The sequence below is a fragment of the Puma concolor genome, chromosome E1, assembly GCF_028749965.1.
Source record: "Puma concolor isolate L17-30 chromosome E1, mPumCon1.1.hap2, whole genome shotgun sequence".
Classification (NCBI taxonomy): Eukaryota; Metazoa; Chordata; class Mammalia; order Carnivora; family Felidae; genus Puma; species Puma concolor.
In genome coordinates, this window is record NC_141680.1 from 37513940 (window position 1) to 37529108 (window position 15169).

At 51.2% G+C, this 15169-nt stretch overlaps 1 pseudogene; it reads right to left on the reverse strand.

The window, feature by feature from the left end:
• Positions 1-6405: 6405 nt before the first annotated feature.
• LOC112852683 (large ribosomal subunit protein uL23 pseudogene) lies at positions 6406-6915 on the reverse strand (annotated as a pseudogene).
• Positions 6916-15169: the final 8254 nt, after the last annotated feature.

Sequence of the window (15169 nt, forward strand, 5' to 3'; positions counted from 1 at the left end):
CCAGGCGACTGAGTGGGGAAAGGACATTCTTTTCAACAAATGGTGCCAGAACAAGCAGACATCGCATGTAAAACAAAAACAAAAACAAAAACAAACAAAAAGGAAAAATCAAAAAGCTTTGACCCATGTATCACCTCATATGCAAAAATAAAGTCAAATTTGTCATGGGCCTAAGGTAAAACTTAAAATGACACCACTTCTAGGAGAAAACAGAAGAGAAAGTGTTTTTAATTTTTTTAACAAAATGTGAAGGGTTAATATCAATAGCATATTGTTTATGTTATTTTTGTAATGTCTGTTTATTTTTGAGAGAGGGAGTGTGCGCGAGTAGGGGAGGGACAGCGAGAGAGGGAGACAGAGGATCTGAAGCGGGCTCTGTTCTGACACCAGAGAGCCCGATGCGGGACTCAAACTCACAAACTGCAAGATCACGACCCGAGCTGAAGTCAGACGCTTAACCGACTGAGCCACCCAGGAGCCCTGAAATCTTATTTATTTCATAACCTCGGGTTAGGCAAAGATTTCTCAGCTATGACCCCAAACCCAGGATCCACGGAAAAGCAAGTGGCTAAATTGGGCTTCATCAAAATAAAAATCTTCTTTCTGAAGACACTGTTAAGAGAATGAAAAGACAGGCCACAGACTGGGAGAAAATATTTGCAAAACGCGTTTCTGAAAAACGACTTGTATCCAAAGTATACAAACGAAGTCTTAAGGCTCAACAATAAGAAAACAAACAAACCAATTAAAAAATGGGCAGAAAAATCTGGACAGACGCCTCCCCCCCTCAAAGAAAATACACCGATGGCAAATAAACATACGAAAAGATACTCGACCTCATATGTCACCAGGGAATTGCAAATTGAAGCAAAAACAAGGCAGCCTATTAGAATGGCTCCAGTTTAGAAAACCGACGACAGCAATTGCTGGGGAGGACGGGGAGCAACAGGAACTCTCACTCGTGGCTGGTGGGAATGAAAATGGTACAGCCACCTCGGAAGACAATTTGGCAGTTTTCTACAAAGCTAAATGTATGCTCCAGCAGTCGCACTCCGAAGCATTTACCCAACTGACTTGAAAACTTTATGTCCACACCCATGTTTTAGCAGCTTTATAACTGCCCCGAACTGGAAACGATCAAGATGTTTCAAAGGGTGAATGGGTAAACGAGCGGGATATATCTATCTGGAGGAATATTATTCAGCGAGAAAAGAAAAGATATGGATGAGTCTTAAATGTATATTTCTAAGTCGAACAGACCAGTCTAAAAAGGCTGCGTGTGATGCCAATGATACGTTTCTGGAAAAGGCAAAATTACAGTGACGGGCAAAGTGTCAATGTTTGCAAGGAGTTTGGGGGAAGAAGGAAGGGTTGAATGGTTGATGCTCAGGGAATTTTGTTTCAGGACGGTGAAACTATTCTGTATGACACTGCGTGGGCGGACCCAGGACAGTGTGCGTTTTGTCAACCCCCTAGAACTTTACAGCGCGGAGAGGGAATCGTCATGTGGCAGGCCTCAAAAATCATTTAGGAGGCTGGGAGATCTCAGGAAAGAGCTCAGCCTGTAACAAACCAATCTGTTACAAACGTGGGAAGCAACGCCCCAAAAGGAGACGGGAAGGAAAGGTGCTGTTCTGAGTGGCCCTGGAAATGAGTCGCGTCTGCGAGACTAAAGTCAACAGAAACCGTACGTGAGCACCGCACTCTAGCGGATGCTTCTTTCTCGCAGAGGTACAGGTTAACAATTCTGATGCCGGGGTGTTGGAATTGAACAAGGTCAGTGGGTGGCAGATTGCAAGATCCAGGGATCCCCCTGTGTAGTGGTGTCAGTAAGCAAGGAGAGGAAGTGAGAATGATAGAATGATTTACGCATTAGAGTTGGAGACATTACTCTCCGTTTAGGTTCACAGAGGTACAGAATGGTCACATCTAGAACTGTTTATAGACCTATCTATCCAAAGGGTTAGTGTGCATATGTTTGCCTGCTCTGTCCACGGGGAACCCCCTGGAAGTAACCACACCAACTTAGACATGAGCACACTTGGTGCCCAGAGGTTACTTTCTAACCCCATTCTCCCAACAAAAGGGACCAGCAGTTCCTGGGGCAGGGGCAATGGCTGAGTTTCGCACCCGGGCAAGAAAGACACAAGATGGGCCTAGAGAATCTTGTGCCGCCACAGGTAAGAAAGTGCTCAAACAAGACGGACAGAAACGGAGACACAAAAAAACCCTCACGATCACGGTATGTCAAAGGAAAATCAGCACCTAACTGAAAGAGTCCGTGAGTCCACGCGGAGAGAAATAAATCACTGAGTAAGTAAATAAATGGGGGAAAAGAGACAAATATCCCATGCAGAAGAAATCCAGATACTTTATATACATGTCCCCCTCAAGATGGAGAATTGTTTCTCATTCTCTAAGTGTGGGCTCTTTCCGAAGAGTCCGGTATGGAAAGTTGGGGTGAAGGGAAAGAGGCACTTCTACAGTGGAAATATCTGACCAATATGATCTCAGCTGAGTGATCGAGGCTCACATAAACAGTGATAAGTTATGTCATTGGCATGTACCCTTGATATGATATGCTAAAACTGACCCTTCTTCCTCCAAATCCATAACCCTAGTCTAATCATAAAAAAAAAAAAAAAAAAAAAATCAGGGAAATCCCAATGGAGGGACGTTCTACAAAATACTTGACCAGCACTCCTCAAAAATGTCAAGGTCATCAGTGCAAGGAAAGTCTGAGAAAATGCTACAGCCTAAGGAGATGTGGCTCCTACATAGGGTGACCTGTATGGGAATTTGGAATAAAAAAAAAGAACATCGGGTAAAAACTAAGGAGATCTGAATAAAGTGGGCCTTAATTAATATTAGTGTGAGGGTCGTACGGTTGTATACATAGGTCAGAACGACCAAATTGCACACCTCGAGTCTGTGCGGCTTCTTGTATGTCAGTTACACGTCAATAAATCAACGAAAAATCTTAAAGGAAGACTAAAAATACCCTTCAGTTGAAATTTTTAATTGAGACAACTTATGTAAACATTTTTCACCAAGTAATATACACATAGTTGAAAAATTAAAGAGCACAGAAGGGATTCAAGTGAAAAACAACTTCTCCTTGTCCTATCTGGAGTCCCGATCCCCAGGGAAACTTGTGAACCATTTTTATTTAGATACTCTGGTGATTGTCTTCTTATCTCTAATTTTTTAAAGTTTGTTTATTTATGTATTTATGTATTTAATGTTTATTTGTTTTTGAGAGAGAAAGAGAGAGAGACAGAGTGCGAATGGGGGGAGGGGCAGAGAGCGAGGGAGACACAGAATCGGAAGCAGGTTCCAGGCTCTGAGCGGTCAGCACAGAGCCCGACACGGGGCTCAAACTCACAAACCGCGAGATCATGACCTGAGCCAAAGTCAGATGCTTAACTGACTGAGCCACCCAACCACCCCTATTTATTTATTTTGAGAGAGAGAGAGAGCGCGCGCGCGAGCACGAGCAGGGGAGCATGAGCAAAGAGAGAGAGAATCCCAAGCTGGCTCTGCCCTATCCAGGGCTCGAACTCACAAACCAAGAGGTCAGGACCTGAACTGAGACCAAGAGTTCTTGATAACTCCAGTATACTGTTACTTTAAAACATTTTACTTCTCTTCCTTGACTTGTCAACTTTAGACGTTATCAACTGGTTGCCTTTTAGGATTGATAAGAATTCGGCTCTCAACCTCCCAATCTCTCCTTCCCTCCTAAATGTGGTCATGATCTACTGTTCTCAAGCCCTTCACTCCTCATCTACGCACCATCAGTCATCACACATCAGCCCACTACAGAGGCCACTTCTTGTCCAGCCCACCAAAGACGGGATCTCTCGATTCTCCACATTGGTCCCTACCCCCGCTCCTCTCTTTCCACCTTCCAGCCACTATGAGCTATATTTTTGATGTCAAGTCGTTAACATTTCCCTCTTAGGCTGTAACCATAGACAAGTCTCCCGTCATTTGTCTAAAAGTTGATCCTTGTTTAAAAAAAAACCAACGACAACCAAAAAATAGCGTCTGACCATGTAAATATCACTCACTGCAGAGCCACGTGGCGGGCTGTGATCCAACATGACTGTGACAACCAGTTCTCATCATTTTGTGGATGAGGAAACCGAGATCAGAGACGTTCAGGGGCCCAGATGAGCTCACTGGAGAATTTTAACTTCGAAGGAAGACATTATACCGATGCTCTACAATCTCTTTCAAAAGATAGAAGATGAGGGAATACTTTCTAACTCACCCTATGAGACCAACACTACCCAAATATGTAAACCAGACAAAGACATGACAAGAAAAGAAAACCACAGATCAATATCTCTCATGAACATATGTGTGAAAATCCTCCAAAAATATTGGCAAATCAAATCCAGCAATGTACAAAGAGAATTATACACAGTGACTAAGCAGGATTTCTCTCAGATATGCAAGGCTGGTTTAGTATTTGAAAATCAGTTAGTGTAATCTATCACATCAACAGGCTAAAGAAAAGTGACGTGATCATATCAATAGTTAAAGAGAAAACATTTGACAGAATTCAACACCCATTCGTGCTAAAAACTCTCCGTAAATTAGGAATGGAGGGGAATTTCCTCCACTGGATAAAGAACATCTACCAAAACGTCTAGCTAACATCATACTTAATGGTGAGAAACTGGAAGCTTTCCCATTAAGATCAGAAATAAAGCAAGGATGGGGCGCCCGGGTGGCTCAGTCAATTAAGCGTCTGACTCTTGATTTTGGCTCAGGTCAAGACACATGTCATGGCTCATGAGATCGTTCCCCGCATCGGGCTCCACCCTGACAGTATGGACCTTGCTTGGGATTCTCTCTCTCCTTCTCTCTCTGCCCCTCCCCTGCTCTCTTTCATACTCTCTCTCTCTCAAAATGAACAAATAAGCATTTTTATTTTTTTTAATTAAAAAAAAAATTTTTTTTAACGTTTATTTACTTTTGAGACAGAGACAGAGCACGAACGGGGGAGGGGCAGAGAGAGAGGGAGACACAGAATCAGAAGCAGGCTCCAGGCTCTGAGCCGTCAGCACAGAGCCCGACACGGGGCTCAGACTCACGGTCCGTGAGATCATGACCTGAGCTGAAGTCGGACACTTAACCGACTGAGCCACCCAGGCGCCCCCAAATAAGCATTTTTTAAAAAGAAAAAAGAAAAGAAATAAGGCAAGGATGCTTCTCTCGCCACTGTGTTTCAACATTGCCCTGAAAGTCCTAGCTACTGCAGTAAGACAAGAGAAGGAAAGGAAAGGCATTGAGAAGGAAGAAATTAAAAAAAAAAAAAAAAGGAAGAAATCAAACTGTCTTTGTTCACAGCTGACATGATCGTCTATACAGAAAACCTGCAAGACTTGACAATAAAAAACTCCCGGAGCTAATAAGTAATCGCAGAATACAAGGTTAATATACAAAAGGCAATCACTTTCCTATATACCGGCAATGAATGAAATTAAAAACACATTGTCATCTATATTAGCATCCCCCCAAAGGAAATACTTAGATATAAATCTAACAACATATGTGTAAGATCTCTGTGAGGGAAGCTACAGAACTCTGATGAAAGATATCAAAGCAGCACTAAATAAATGGAGAGACATTCCATGCTCACGGATTAGAGAGCTCAGTTTTGTCAAGATCTCCATTCTTCCCAACTTGATCTACAGATCCAGCGTCATCCTAAATCAAAATACCAGCAAGTTATTTTGTGGCTATCGACAACATGATTCTAAAATGTAATATGGGAAGCAAAAGCCCCAGAGTAGCCAACTTGGTACTGAAGGAGAAAGACAAAGTCAGACGACTCATGCTACTTGTCTTCAAGACTTACCATAAAGCCACAGTAATCAAAGCAACTGTGGTATTGGCAAAGGAATAGACAAATAAATGAAGGAAAAGAATAGAGAGCCCAGAAACGGAGCCAAATGAATACAGTCGAATGATCTTTGACAAAGGACCAAACGCAATACAATGGCGGAAAGATTGTCTTTTCAACAAATGGTACTGGAACAACGTAGACATCCACCTGCAAAAACCTGCATCCAGACAGAATCTATTAGGTGCTTCGCAAAAATTGACCCAAAGTGGATCAAAGATCTAAATGCAAAGCGCAAAACTGTAAAACTCCTAGAAGATAACACAGGAGAAAATCTAGTTGACCTTGAGTATGGTGATGACTTTTTATTTATTTCTAGCTTTTTCTAAGATTTGAGTAAGGTCTCCACCCAACATAGGGCTCGAACCTACAACCCCAAGATCAGGAGTTGCATGCTCCACCAACTGAGCCAGACAGGCACCCCGCTGATGACTTTTTATTTTTTATTATCCTTTTTTTTTTTATAGTGAGAAAATGCGTATGTAGGTTTAGCCAGCTAGACTCAGCTTAGTGATCCCAATTTTGTCGGCCACATCCAAAGCATCATAGTCAGGAGCCAGTCGGATATAGGCCTGCTTTTCTCCATCGGGCCTCATCAGAGTGTTGACCTTGGCCACATCAATGTCATAGAGCTTCTTCACAGCCTGTTTGATCTGGTGCTTATTGGCCTTGACATCTACAATGAACACAAGTGTGTTGCTGTCTTCCATTTTTTTCATGGGTGACTTGGTAGTCATGGGGAACTTGATGATGGCATAGTGGCCAAGCTTGTTTCTCTTGTGGGTGGTCTTTCCAGGATATTTGGGCTGCCTTTGGAGATGCGGTGTCTTGGGCCATCAGAATGTAGGTGATGTGCAGATCTTTTTCCTATGACTGTGGACGCCTTTCAGCACCGCTTTCTTGGCCTTCAAAGCCTTTGCTTTGGCTTCGGGTTGGGGAGGGGCAGGGGCTTCCTTCTTTGCCTTCAGCACCATCTTCATGAAATGATGACTTTTTAGATACAACACCAAAAGCACAACCCAAGAAAGAAATCATTGATGAGCTGGATTTGATAAAATTTAAAACTTCCGGGGTACCTGGGTGCCTCAGTCCATGAAGTGTCCCACTTCGGCTCACGTCATGATCTCACGGTTTGTGGGTTTGAGTCCCACGTTGGGCTCTGTGCTGACAGTTCAAAGCCTGGAGCCTGCTTCAGATTCTGTGTCTCCCTCTCTCTCTGCCCCTGCTTGCACTCTGTCTCTCTCTCTCTCTCTCAAAATAAATAAAAACATTAAAAGAAAATTTTTTAAATAAAAAATAACTAAATAAATTTAAAACTTCTGCTCTGTGAAAGGCGATGTCAGGAGAACAAGGAGACCAGCCACAGACTGGGAGAAAATACTTGCAAAGGACACATGTGACAAAGAACTGTGGCCCAGAATACACCAAGAACTCTTAAAAGTCAACAATAAGAAGGGGCGCCTGGGTGGCTCAGTCGGTGGAGCGTCCGACTTCGGCTCAGGTCATGATCTCGCGGTCCGTGGGTTCGAGCCCCGCGTCGGGCTCTGTGCTGACAGCTCAGAGCCTGGAGCCTGTTTCGGATTCTGTGTCTCCCTCTCTCTCTGCCCCTTCCCTGTTCATGCTCTCTCTCTCTGTCTCAAAAATAAATAAATTAAAAAAAAAAAAAAAGTCAACAATAAGAAAATGAACAACCTGATCCAAAAATGGGCAAAAGACCTGAACAGACACCTCTTCAGAGAAGCTATCCAGATGGCAAGGAAGCATACGAAAAGATGTTCAACAGCCTATGTCATCAGGAAATCGCGAATCAAAACAATAGTGACATACCGCTACCCACCTATTGGAACGGCCCCAACCCAAAGCACTGCCAGCACCAAATGCTGGCGAGGACGTGCAGTGGCGGGGACTCTCAGTCACTGCTGGTGGGATGCACAAACGGTATAGCCACTCTGGAAGATAATTTGGCGGTTTCTTGATACTTACAGCGGTGGCTTCGTGTCATTTACACATTCGTCCAAACCCACTGAAGGTGAACTCTAGGGTAGATAACGGACTTTAGGGGACACGATGTGTCTGTGTAGTTTTATCCACTATAGCGCAGGTGTAGTGTGGGATGGAGTTGGTGGGGAAGGATGCGTGTGACCAGCACAGAGGATATGGGGGAACCTGGTATTTCCCCCTTAATTTTGCTGCGGACCTAAAACTGCTCTAAAAAAAAACAAAGCTTATTTAATTCACAAGAAGAGAAGAGAGCACTAAGGGAAGAACTTTTGTCCTCGCCGTTTGGGTTACGGAGGGATAGCGCAGATGAAGAATGAGTCCTTGTTGCATTTTGAGCGCGTCGAGTCTGAGATGTTGGCATTTTTAGGTAACCAGAAAATCGGGCATAGGAGAGAGGGGGTGAGAGAGCCGTGGGGGCCACCGTGGCAGTAAGTCACATGAGCCGGGAAGACAGGGAGGGAGGAACAGGCCCAGAAGGGGACCCGGAAGCTCTGGCCTTGGGGCGGTGGCCCAGGTAGCCATGTTCGGGCAATACAGGGGAGACAGTGGCTCAGGCAAGCTGAGGCCCTCAGACGACCGGAGGGTGAGTCTCAGGGGGCCCCACTGGGTCCCACAAGGAGGGGGCCAACCGGGGTGGGAGTGGGTGGGGGTGGGAGAAGGGAGTGAACGGCTTTCTCCCCGAATCTGGAACTTGCCGGGGAGGGTGAGAGGGCAGAGGCCTGGGAGGGCGGCAGGGCTCAGAGAAGGTGTTTATAGGGTGAGGGAAGTGGGAGCGTGTTTATAGACTAAGGGGACAGACTCTGAGAGAATCCAGAGCACAGGTGTAGGAGTAAGGGACTTTCATGGCTTATTTCGATTTATTGTGGAAAAGGTATTACACCAACTCTTAAAACATTTTTTTGGGAAAACTCCCATAATCACACCCCTCGACTCGCTCAAAGATTCCTTTTCTTCTAATGTGAAGAAGTTTTTCCTGGCAGAAGGGAAGGGAATCCAAGGAGGTCCTGTCCCAAGACCTTGGCCTTCCCAGAGCCTAGTGGATGCGGGGGCTGGATGGGGGGAGGAGAAGGCTGGAATGGGGGAGGGAATTGGGGGGACACAGGGGGGCTGCGGGGTGGGGGGGGAGCAGGGGACCGGGGGTGCCAGGCTGGGATTTAATACAGAATCATCAGAAATGACTCCAAACCCTGTGTTCTCCCCGACGTCCTTGTGGCCGCCCTGCTCAACACGCCCGGCCCTGACCCCCGCGCGTGGAGGACGTGGGGAGGGTCGTGGCGCGAGTGGGGGAAGCCGGCCGTAATTGAATCCAGGGGCCTCCAGACAGAGGCCAATGGCTTTTCCTGGCCTAATTAGAGGGATTTTTTTTTTTAAACCCAGGAAACAAATCCATATGGTCTGCGATTCTTTTCTCAGGCTCTTTACCCTCCTGAAGTCGTAAATGTCGTGGGCTTTTTAGCACCGGAGCCTGGGGAAGGGGGAGGGCCCCCAGGCTTAGGTTTCTCAGCGGGGGCCCAGTCCAGGATCTGGGGCCCCCAGGGCCAGGGTCCGCCTCCCCCCCCCCCCCACCTCAGCTCCCTCTGCTGGTCCTGGCAGGCAGCCTCCGTCCCCCACCCACGCAAGCTTCCCCTTCTCCCCCCGGGCTCTCCCCTGGCCAAAAACGCTCCCCCCCCCAACGCAGCCCTTCTTTGCCGCTGACCAGTCCATCCGCGTGGCCTCCCCTCGGCCTCCCCCCGCCTCCCCCGTCACCCCTGGGAGGATGCCCAGCGCTCTTTGTCTCCGTGCTGTCCTCCATGTGGGGCCCGCTTCTGCCATCAGAAGGGGAGGTGACCAGAGACCAGAATCGTGCCTGTCCCATCAGTCTGGGGGCTTCTTAGCGGTTGCTCTACACGGTTGGAAAATCTTCTCTAAAGGACAGAAGACGCTGAGGTTGGGTCTAAGGCAGGGGGGAGCGTGCAGAGCTTTGCTCTGCTGTTTGCACTGGGATGGCTCAGAGTGTGGGACAGACTAGAACCTCGGGCCCAGACCCCTGGGCAGCCTTCCCCGGGCATCTGGGTCCTCTCCACAGAACCAGGGCAGCAAGCGAATGGGAAGAGGTTGAGGTTTGCTGTAAAACCAAGAGACAGGCTCCCCCGGTCGGTGGTGAGTGACCTCGCTCGGGTCCTTCTAAGCTAGGAGGTCAGTTGAGCCCTGGGGTGCATGCTGGCAAGGGCAGGCGCATGCAGAAGGAGCCGGCTTCTGCCCCCAGAATCCTCCAGAACGTGTTGAGCTTCCGGGGTCTGTGGGTAGAAACATCTTGCCCTGGAGATCCCTGCCCCAAGGGGATTGTGACAAGAGTCACGAGGTCTCGAAACGGGTTCCCACCTCTGCTGTATCTCCATGGTGTGACCTTGCGACAGTCGCTCTACCTCCTGGAGCCTCAGTTTCCTCATCTGTACAGTGGGGCGGTTGTGCTAATGGTTGTCCATCAGGCACAGCGCTACGTGTGGGGGACTAATCAGTAAGAGCCAGACCCTTGTTCCTGAGCTTACGGTTCGGGTGAAAGGCAGAAGGGACTTTACCAGAAGTCTAAGAGGGGTTGTGTGGGGGGATAGATGGAGGACAGCAGCCCAGAAAGCAGACAGGTGTCTGATGCATTAGTCTCCGGTCCCGTGTCAGCTGCGGCCAAACTCAGCCATCGTCCCCCTGACTTTCCTGCCCCCACCCCCCACCCCCCACCCACAGCCTTCCTTCCAGCTCCCGTCCGGAGGGCCAGGCTATGTCTGTCTTGCAGGCTGGTGTCTGTGGGTGGCTTCTCCTTCTCCACATCGTCAGCCAAGAACAGGGGAAGGCGAGAGCTGCCGGCCTGGCTGGAGCCAGAGGGACGACGGTGAATGGCTTTTGCCAAACCGTGTCAAGCTGGATTAAATCACAGGGCTGGCCTGCGTTAATCCGTTCCTCTTCCCCCCACCCCCCCCCCCCACCCCAAGCGCCATTCGGATTTTCCCTGGAGTGGCAGTGTCCTCGCTGGGTGGTGTGAAGTCTCCATGTGGAAGTGGGTCCGAGCAGACCGGAGGGAGATGGGCTGGGCTCCCTCCAGGGAAAAGGGAGGCGATCAGCCTCCCACGGGCTTTTGAGAACCTAGTGGTCGCCCAGGTGCTGGAGAAAGGGGAACATGGTCAGGATGGGAAAGGGTTGCAGAGAGGAATCAGCTTATAATCTCATAGAAGAGTTCTTCAGGGGCGCCTGGGTGGCGCAGTCGGTTAAGCGTCCGACTTCAGCCAGGTCACGATCTTGCGGTCCGCGGGTTCGAGCCCCGCGTCGGGCTCTGGGCTGATGGCTCGGAGCCTGGAGCCTGTTTCCGATTCTGTGTCTCCCTCTCTCTCTGCCCCTCCCCCGTTCATGCTGTGTCTCTCTCTGTCCCAAAAGTAAATAAACGTTGAAAAAAAAATTTTTTAAAAAGAAGAGTTCTTCAAAGCTATCAAGATAAAAATCTAATAAAAGATGTGAAGTGAGGACACCCCCCCCCCCAAGCGGAGTAGAGCCCTTTCTATGCAACGTGAGAGGCCGGTCTGGGAGGGCTTCCTGGAGGAGCTGGAAAAGGGACCAGGCTACAGACGGGGCCCCACAGGCTGCAGGTGCAGCCGGAAAGACCTCAAATGGGGAGTCTGGCCTGTCCTCAGGAAACGCAAGCCACACCGTCTGGCTTCCGGGGGAGAGGCTGGAAAGGCAGGGCGGGGTTCCTATGGGATCTCCGACGCCAGGGTGGGGGTGACGACGACTCAGATATCCACCGTGACCCCGGGGTGTGCCAGCTCTAGCCTCCCGTATGTTAACTTTACGTTTCACAGCACACCTTCCGGGGAGCTTTGTCGATTCCCGTTTTACAGCTGAGAAACAAAGGCTCGCCGGGCCTGAGACCCCAGAGCTAGGAAGCAGCAAGGCTGGGGTTTGAACCGAGCACGGCGTGACTCTAAACCTTACGCTGTTTCTACTTGCGTCCCTTGGGGGTGGAGGCGAAACACCCAGCAGGAAGGGAGGAGTGTTCTGGCAGGGCCGTGGAGCCTTCATTTTAGGGGTCCAGGGACGGTCCCTGTGGGGCTGCCCAGGGGGATCCAGCAAGAGCCCAGGGTAGACGGAGGACCGGGATGTCTTGAAACGGCAGACTTAGCTGAACCCCAGATTGAGGTCTCGGACGGGCAGAGTGGTGGGCAGCTGAGGGCGCGCAGAGGGGTCCGGGCACAGGGTTGCAGGCTGGCCACGGTGGTCTTCTTGCCCCCTCCACCAGGCCTGGCCTATGTGGCTCTGTGCCAGGCTCCCCGTGGCGCCAGCCTCCTGCCGCCTGGGTGGGGGGCTGGGAGCAGAGGGGAGGGGGTGGCGGTGGCGGCATCGAGGTTAAGACACCGGGCGCTGAACTGGGATCCCCTTTCTTCTTCCCCTGGTGGGTTCCAGCTGTCCCTGCCACTCTGCGGGAGGGGGGCAGGGGATTCTAGAAGGGGAACGAGACTTCGGAAGTATTTGAATGGGGTCGTCTTATTTTCACCCTCCATCCTTTTGTCTGAATTCCAGTCCCCGCTCCCGGCTCCCTGCCTCCCCAGCCCTGCCCCTTGCCCCAGCCCTTCCTCGACGGAGACTCTGCTGACGGAGGGTTGCCGGGCATCGGGGCACCCGCTCCAAGTGCGGGTCCGTCTGAAACGGCTTCCATGCCAGTCTGCCATGCCGGCTTGCCTGCTGTTAAGGGAAGCATGCTCCCAGATTGGGAGCTAAGCCCCCACCCCTGGCACCCTCCCTGCCCCCCTCGTCCCTTGAGCAGCCTGCACCTGGTATTGTGGGCGGGGTGGGGGTGGGGGTGCCACAATCTGGCCTGGAGGCAGCCTTCCCGCCCCAGGCCCCCCCCTCGCCTGAGTCACTGTTCGGGGGTTTGTCTTGCCCCGGGATTTCTGGCAGCCTCCTTGGAGAGGCGTGAGGCAGGTCTCAGCCTGATAGGCGTGTGGCACTCTGTGGGCACGTGCTCGGCCCGTGTGTGGCCCCAGGAAGAGGCGGGACTTGGTGCCCAGAGCTGTCCAGGTGGCTTCTGCATGAATCTGACGTGATCCTGGCGCGGGTGGGGGACGAGACGGGGAGGGCCCCGAGGACCACAGCGCAGTCCCCTTTGCTGGCCTGGACTGTCGAGGGTGTGGAATATCACACAGAGGGGCTGGGCTGATGGAGCCGGGCCCAAGAGGGAGTCCAAGAGGAGAGGGATGGCTCAAGGTCAGCCCTCCTTGACCATGGAGACCCCCTCCTTCCTCCAGGCAAACCCCATCTCCTTCCCCTCCCAGCAAAGCTTCTAGGAGACTTATACGCGGGCTCCCTCGTCTCACCTGCCACCTTTTCCTTGGGCCACTGCCATCTGTCTCCTGCACCCCCTCCTCCAGCCCAGAGGCTCATCTCAGCCCCCTCCCTCCCAGGCGTCCCCGCAGTTCTGGCATCGGGGATCACCTGTTCCTCCTGCACACTTAACAGTGAGTGAAAGCCCGCTCCTCCTCCAGGGCTCCTGACTCTACGAACAGCACCATCATGCCCTTGGCTGTCACAGCCGGAGACCGGGAGTCGTGTAGACTCCTCTCCGCTGTGCCGTTTCCCATCTGATCCGGTGCCAGAGCCGGCTCATTCCCCCCTCCTTAATATTTCCTGAGTTGCTTCCCTCTCTTCCTCCCCACTGCTGGTTTTCTTGCCTGAAGCACCAGCCTCCCAGCTGGGCTTCCTGCCTCTCCTTCCAGAACACTCTCCTGCTTAGATAACTCCGGTAGCTCCCCGTTCAGTCCAAATTCCCCAGCCCGGCATTGGGGTCCCCTCTAGACCCGGGCCGATTTTCACCTTATTGCCACTGTTATTCATGCCGCTCAAAGGGGACTCCTCCCTGTCCTTCATTCTTTTGTCTTTGTTCCACCCGGTTCCTCTGCCTGGAACATTCTTCCCACATTTTTCCCCCCATCCCCCACGATCCAAATCCTGACCATGGTTCAAGGCTCGGGTCTCTGCAGGGGATCCTCCTCGGGTGCCTGCAGCCACGAGGACTCCCTCCATCTTCAGAACCCCAGTGCCTCTTGGTTGCCCTCGAATCTTGACGCCCGTGGTGTTTCACGGCGATTCTTACTAGAAAGAACCACCTGGGTCTGGGGGTGCGGTCTCGCTCGGGTTGCCTGGTGAGGAGGAAGGAACTCAAATGTTGGTCTAGGATGGGGGCTACGTTTGTCCTTTCGGGCCCCCTTTGGGTAACTGTACCTCAATGTCTCTCACTCTCGGTCCCCATGCTTCAAGTGGGGCGACCCTCCTGCCTCGGGGGTGGGGCGTGTGACCTCCACCGTAGCCCGTCAGTGGTGGCCATTCCACGGCCACAGGGATAGGCCAGTTAGAACCAAGGATGCCTGGAGACTTTCACAGAGCTTCTAGAACGAAGACATGTTCTCATTGCCACAGACCTGAAGCTGTGCAGCCATCGTCTCACCACCAGGGAATCGTCTGGGGAAGGAAGTGAAGGCAAGAGATAGAGACAGAGAAGCTAGGCCCTGGGATGCCATTGGAGCCTCTGAGTCAAGCTGTGCCTAGAGCCGGCCCTACCCCAGGACCTTTGACTTCGGATGGACAGTGCATTCCCTTAAACCACCCGGGGCGGGATTTTCGCCCTCTTGCAACACAGAGAATCTGAACTGGTACCCGGGGTGAGGAGAGGGGAGATCCCAGGTGGCTGGCTTCCCGGCCGTCAGCACCACCTTCCAGGAGGTCATCGTGTGACCTCCCTCGGCTCCGAGGTTGACCAATGGAAGCGTGGCTGCTCCGTGCCCCTGGCCCGCACATCCGGTGCGGACTGCTGCCATCCCAAGGTCCGTAGGAGTAGAATGAGAACCATCTGGACTGTTGATGGAAGCCTTAGGCCTCGGGGTAGGGCTGGGCCCCTGGAATGTGGACACTGAGCCCCAAGCCCAGGCCAGAGAACGTTGCGGACTTCTCAGGGGGGCGTCAGGCAGAAGGACGACCGGCTTCTATGAGTCACTAAAATATGGGAGGGGGGTGGGAGTATTTCCAGACTTTTCCAAAGAGAGCATCAGAGCAGGGAGGAGACCCGATTCTACCTTTCCCGGGAGCCCTTTGGGAATGTTGCTGGAAGCAGCCGGGAGCAGAGATTGCCGGGAAGGAAGCACAGGCATTGGGATGTGCCTGGATGCTGTGGGAAGAGGGCTGGACGCACGCAGTGCCCTGGGAGGGCTGGGGGGTGAGGGTTGGACTGTTCCT